The sequence below is a fragment of the Triticum dicoccoides genome, chromosome 4B (assembly GCF_002162155.2).
Source record: "Triticum dicoccoides isolate Atlit2015 ecotype Zavitan chromosome 4B, WEW_v2.0, whole genome shotgun sequence".
NCBI lineage: Eukaryota > Viridiplantae > Streptophyta > Magnoliopsida > Poales > Poaceae > Triticum > Triticum dicoccoides.
Genome location: NC_041387.1, coordinates 656,623,617 through 656,629,616, shown reverse-complemented (window position 1 = coordinate 656,629,616; position 6,000 = coordinate 656,623,617).

The window sequence follows — 6,000 nt, the reverse complement described above, 5'->3', positions numbered from 1 at the left end:
GGGAGATCACAATCTCGAATAGCATGGGATCAAATTTATATACGCGCGCTCTAAGGGGTGCCCCCCTCTCGGTCCCAACCGGAAACACCCATGCCCCCTGACCAGATGACTGGCTTTAATCCAGGGCCATGGAACCATCATCACGGCCTCTCCTCTTTGGTGTGTACCATGAAAGCGGTTTGCAACTTACTAAACCATATTCCTTGCGGAAAACATGTGGTAGTACATGGAAGGAAATGAGAGGTACTGGACCGATACGGTTTGACGCTGAAGTCACATATTCTGGCGTAAGACTGGCAATGCTACAACACTGCCATCTTACCCATCCTCATGCCAACACATGGCCATTCATATTCACATTCATCCACGTATGGATCATCGAACTCACTTACCTCATTATCACATAAAATAACGTTCATCGATATGCTTCTCAACATGCCATGAAACTAACTAAATGCAAAACATGCCAAGACACTCATCATATCAAAAGTTCAAACATGCTTGCCTGGTTCGGAGTAGTCGGAGCCTAGCTCGGTGAAGTTCGCGGCTTCGTCACCTCCTTCGGTATCTACGGTATAAAGAAAATATATGCGCTATCGTAAATACCAAGGAGTGCACAGAAAGTATACCAAATATTTTTCAAATAAATCTGATAAAAAATTAGACAAAATTTTAAAGAGAACAGAAGAAGAATCAATCAAAAATACTTTTCTGCTTAAAAGTTATAAAGGTTTTTGTCCAGGGACTCATCTGTAATGAAACAGAAGATTTCCAGGGGTTAGTTTATAAAAACAGAAAACGCTTCGGTAGAAACTACGCCAGCCCAAAGAGAAAACGCATTCTGCCCGAAGGCTCTTCCAGAAAACGATTCAGAGGAGAGAGCAGAGAGGTTGACGGTGGGGTCCCACTTGTCAGGTTTAAACATTCAAACGGGGCGGACGAAGCTCGTCGGCGCCCGAGAGCCGCGGTGGTCGCCGGCGACGATCCACGGCGAGGCAGGGAGATCGGGGAGTACCTCCGTGCTCAGGGCGCCATTCCGCGTCGATTGGTGGTGGTGGCGGTCGCCGGCGAGCACTGTGTCGACGGCGGCCCCTGCTCCGGCGGACGGTGGTTCGGACGAAGATGGAGCTCGCCGGAGAGGGCTGCAAGGTTCAAATTGACGAGGGGGTTAGAGTGCTAGGTGTGGAAGAGGGCTACGGACGAGGTTTGGGCGCTGGAGATGGCCTCACCAGAGTGAATCGAGCTGGAGGCCGAGGCGGGGCGAGGCGGCCGGAGCTGGGGGAGAAGACCTCCTCGAGGTCCCCCTATTGGCCTGGCGGGGTGTTGGTGAGGAGTGGTGATGCTGCGTGCACGAGAGTGAGCTCGGGGCCCCTTTATATAGGCGGTCCGAGGCGGTTGCCGTGAACGAGGATCACCGGCGAGTGATTACGGTGGCGCAGTGCTCGGTCGGGGTGGTTAGGGGGTCGAGCGTCATCACGGGGGTTCAATGGGTCCATTTTGGTGCTAAACTGGCCGGGGTTTGGGTGTTAAGGGCGAGCTCGACCGAACGGGGATGGCGCGGGCCCGTCGACGGCGGAGAGCGCGTCCCGTGCTTGCCGGCCATGGTGGCTGTGCCACGGGCGTGCGCTGGCATGCATGAGGCCACGCGGAGAGCCAGGGGGCTTTGGGCGGTGCTGAACGGCGTTCTGCCGTGGAGTGTCTCCTGTCGGCCGCCACGGGAGGTCCCGACGCTGCAGAAGACGCCGGCGAGGGCGGGCCAGCGAGCTACCGACGCCAGGTAGGCTCCACGCACGCGTGTGAAGCTTCGGACAAGAGGAAGAGGCGGCGAGGAACGTGCCAAGGGCACTGTGGCCGCGTGACTGAAACTGACGGACGAAGACGACACTGAAGACTGAACTTACTGAATTTGCAAAGGAACAGTGTAGCTCAGGTGTTCGACAGAATGAAAATGGCATCTAGGGATTTTTCCTTGAGATGATACTTGGTGGAGTGGCTTCTCATTGCTCAAATAGGTTGCTTGAATTTTGGTGGAATTTTTGGAGTAGTGTAGATATGAATTTCATCAAATTTGGCAAATCTGGTCCAAACTTGCAGAGACTGAATTTTGAAAAATTTGAAAAGAGAAGGAGTGGATCAAGATGGTTCTGAGTTGTGGGTACAAAGGACTATCCAGGGGAGTTGGTGTGAGGTCAAAACTCAAGTGAAAAAGTGTACTTGCTTTGAAAATCACTAAGGCTCCAAATAATTTTCAGAATTGATTTGAGAGGGAAAATAATTAGAATAAAATCCAAAACTTATTTGGATTAGTTGGGACAGAGAACTTAGGTTGATCACAAGGTGTAGGGGAGATTTTGGAGGGTTTTACCACATGGGAACAATGCAAAGTCAAGGGTGGTTCCAAGATATGAAAATCCTCAAATTTTCATAGAGCTTCATTTTAAAAGAAAAATAATTTAAACTCCCAAAAATAAATTTTGAGAGGGAACCAACAGAGAAGAAGTTTTCAAAAGATCAACCACCAAAGTTTGAAAAAAATAAAATCCTTGCCAAGGCAAAGGAAGTTTTTAAGTGGAAGGTTTTTTCTGAAAAAGAAAATTTTTAAATAGCCTCTCCTCAAAAACCACAAAGTTTTTGATAAAAACCAAATAAAAATTTTGGAGTGTCACAATTACTCTGTTCTTATGAACTTAATACTCTAGATGCATGCTAGATAGCGGTTGATGTGTGAAGTAATAGTAGTAGATGCAGGCAGGAGTCGATCTACTTGTCACGGACGTGATGCCTATATACATGATCATGCCTAGATAATCTCATAATTATTCGCTTTTTATCAATTGCTCGACAGTAATTTGTTCACCCACGTAATACTTATGCTATATTCAGAGAAGCCACTAGTGAAACCTATGCCCCCCAGGCCTATCTTTTATCATATAAGCTTTCAATCTACTTTTATTTGCATCTTTACTTTTTGCATCTATATTATAAAACACCAAAAATATATTTATCTTATCATATTATCTCTATCAGATCTCACTTTCGCAAGTGGCCGTGAAGGGATTGACAACCCCTTTATCACATTGGTTGCGAGTTCTTTGTTTGTTTGTGTAGGTTCGTGGGACTTGTGAGGAGCCTCCTACTGGATTGATACCTTGGTTCTCAAAAACTGAGGGAAATACTTACGCTACTGTGCTGCATCACCCTTTCCTCTTCAAGGAAAATCAACGCAAGCGCAAGACGTAGCAAGAAGGATTTCTGGCTCCGTTGCCGGGGATGCTTCCACCAAGTCAAGTCAAGATTCGACCTCCCGCCAATGTTCGATTTCTGGCGCCGTTGTCGGGGTGGTCTTTGCTCAAGTCAAGACATACCAAGTACCCATTATAAACTCATCTCCCTCGCATTTACATTATTTGCCATTTGCCTCTCGTTTTCCTCTCCCCCACTTCACCGTTGCCGTTTTATTTGCCATCTCTTTCCCAATCTCTCTCTTTTCCGCTTGCCTTCTTCTTCCCCTCTATTTTGCTTGCCTCTTTCTGTTTGCTTGTGTGTTGGATTACTTGTTGCCATGGCGCAAGATAATACCAAATTGTGTGATTTCTCCAATAACAATAATAATGATTTCCTTAGTACTCCGATCGCTCATCTTAATGATGTTGAGTCTTGTGAAATCAATGTTGCTTTGCTGAATCTTGTTATGGAAGATCAATTCTCCGACCTTCCTAGTGAAGATGCCGCTACTCATCTAAACAACTTTGTTGATTTGTGTGAGATGCAAAAGAAAAAAGATACGGATAATGATATTGTTAAATTGAAGTGATTTCCGTTTTCACTTAGAGATCGTGCTAAAGTTTGGTTTTCGTCTTTGCCTAAAAATAGTATTGATTCTTGGAACAAGTGCAAAGATGCTTTTATCTCTAAGTATTTTCCTCCCGCTAAGATCATCTCGCTTAGGAACGATATTATGAATTTTAAACAACTTGATCATGAGCATGTTGCCCAATCTTGGGAAAGAATGAAATTAATGATTTGCAATTGCCCTACTCATGGTTTGAATCTATGGATGATCATACAAAAATTTTATGCCAGATTAAATTTTTCTTCTAGAAATCTTTTAGATTCGGCCGTTGGAGGCACGTTTATGGAAATTACTTTAGGAGATGCTACAAAACTTCTTGATAATATTATGGCTAATTATTCTCAATGGCAGACCGAACGATCTACTAGTAAAAAAGTGCATGCTATAGAAGAAATTAATGTTTTGAGTGGAAAGATGGATGAGCTTATGAGATTGTTTGCTACTAAGAGTTCTTCTATTGATCCCAATGATATGCCTTTATCTACCTTGATTGAGAATAATAATGAATCTATGGATGTAAATTTTGTTGGTAGGAATAATTTTGGAAACAATGCTTATAGAGGAAACTCTAATCCTAGACCGTTCCCTAGCAATTCCTCTAATAATATGGAAATTCCTACAATAATTCTTATGGCAATTTTAATAAGATTCCCTCTGATTTTTAAAATAGTGTGAAATAATTTATGATTTCTCAAAAGAATTTTAATGCTTTGCTTGAAGAAAAATTGCTCAAAGTTGATGATTTGGCTAGGAACATTGATAGACTTTCGCTTGATGTTGATTCTCTTAAACTTCGATCTTCTTCTCCAAAGCATGATATGAATTAGTCTCTCAAAGCTATGAGAAGTTCCATTGACGAGTGCAAAGAAAGAACCGCTAGATTGCGTGCGAAGAAAGATTGCTTTGTAAAAGCGTGTTCTTCTAGTTCCTATGAAAATAATGATGAAGATCTTAAAGTTATTGACGTGTCCCCTATTAGATCTCTGTTTTGCAACATGAATCTTGATAATAATGAGACTGCAGATGAGTCAACTTTATTTAGAAGGTGTCCCAAGAATTCGGAGTTTTTAGATCTTGATGCTAAATTTGGTAAAAGTGGGATTGGAGAGGTCATGACTTTAAATAGTATTGAACCCACTATCTCGGATTTCAAGGAATTTGATTATGATAATTGTTCTTTAGAAAATTGTATTTCCTTGTTGCAATCCGTTGTTAATTCTCCTCATGCTTATAGTCAAAATAAAGCTTTTACCAAACATATCATTGATGCCTTGATGCAATCTTTTGATGAAAAACTTAATTTGGAAGTTTCTATACTTAGAAAACTTAATGATGAGTGGGAACCTACTATAAAGATTAAAATTAAAGATCATGAGTGTTTTGCTTTGTGTGATTTGGGTTCTAGTGTTTCTACGATTCCGAAAACTTTATGTGATATCCTAGGTTTTCATGATCTTGATGATTGATCTTTAAATTTGCACCTTGCGGACTCCACTATTAAAAAGCCAATGGGAAGAATCAATGATGTCCTTATTGTTGCAAATAGAAATTTGGTGCCCGTAGATTATATTGTTCTTCATATAGATTGCAGTCTTTCTTGCCCTATTGTTCTTGGTAGACCTTTCCTAAGAACGATTGGTGCGATTATTGATATGAAGGAAGGGAATATTAGATTCCAATTTCAATTAAAAAAGGCATGGAGCACTTTCCAAGAAAGAAAGTCAAATTACCTGATGAATCTATCAGGCGAGCTACCTATGAATCAAGTGCCAAATATGGCACTACTTAGATCTATCTTCGATTTTATGCCTAGCTAGGGGCGTTAAACGATAGCGCTAGTTGGGAGGCAACCCAATTTTCTTCGTGTTTTTTGCTTTTGTTCCTGTTTAGTAATAAATTTTGCATCTACTTTCTGTTTAGATGTGTTTTTATGTTTTAATTAGTGTTTGTGCCAAGTAGAACCTATAGGATAACCTATGATGATAGTTGATTTGATTCTGCTGAAAAACAGAAACTTTGCACTCACAAGAAAAAATTAAATAAATCACAGAAACTAGATTTGCATTTATTCTTTTTGCTGCTGTTCAATAAACAAATTGTTTAGGACGTCCTATTTTGGTAGTATTTTTAAAGTTCCATAAGTTTGC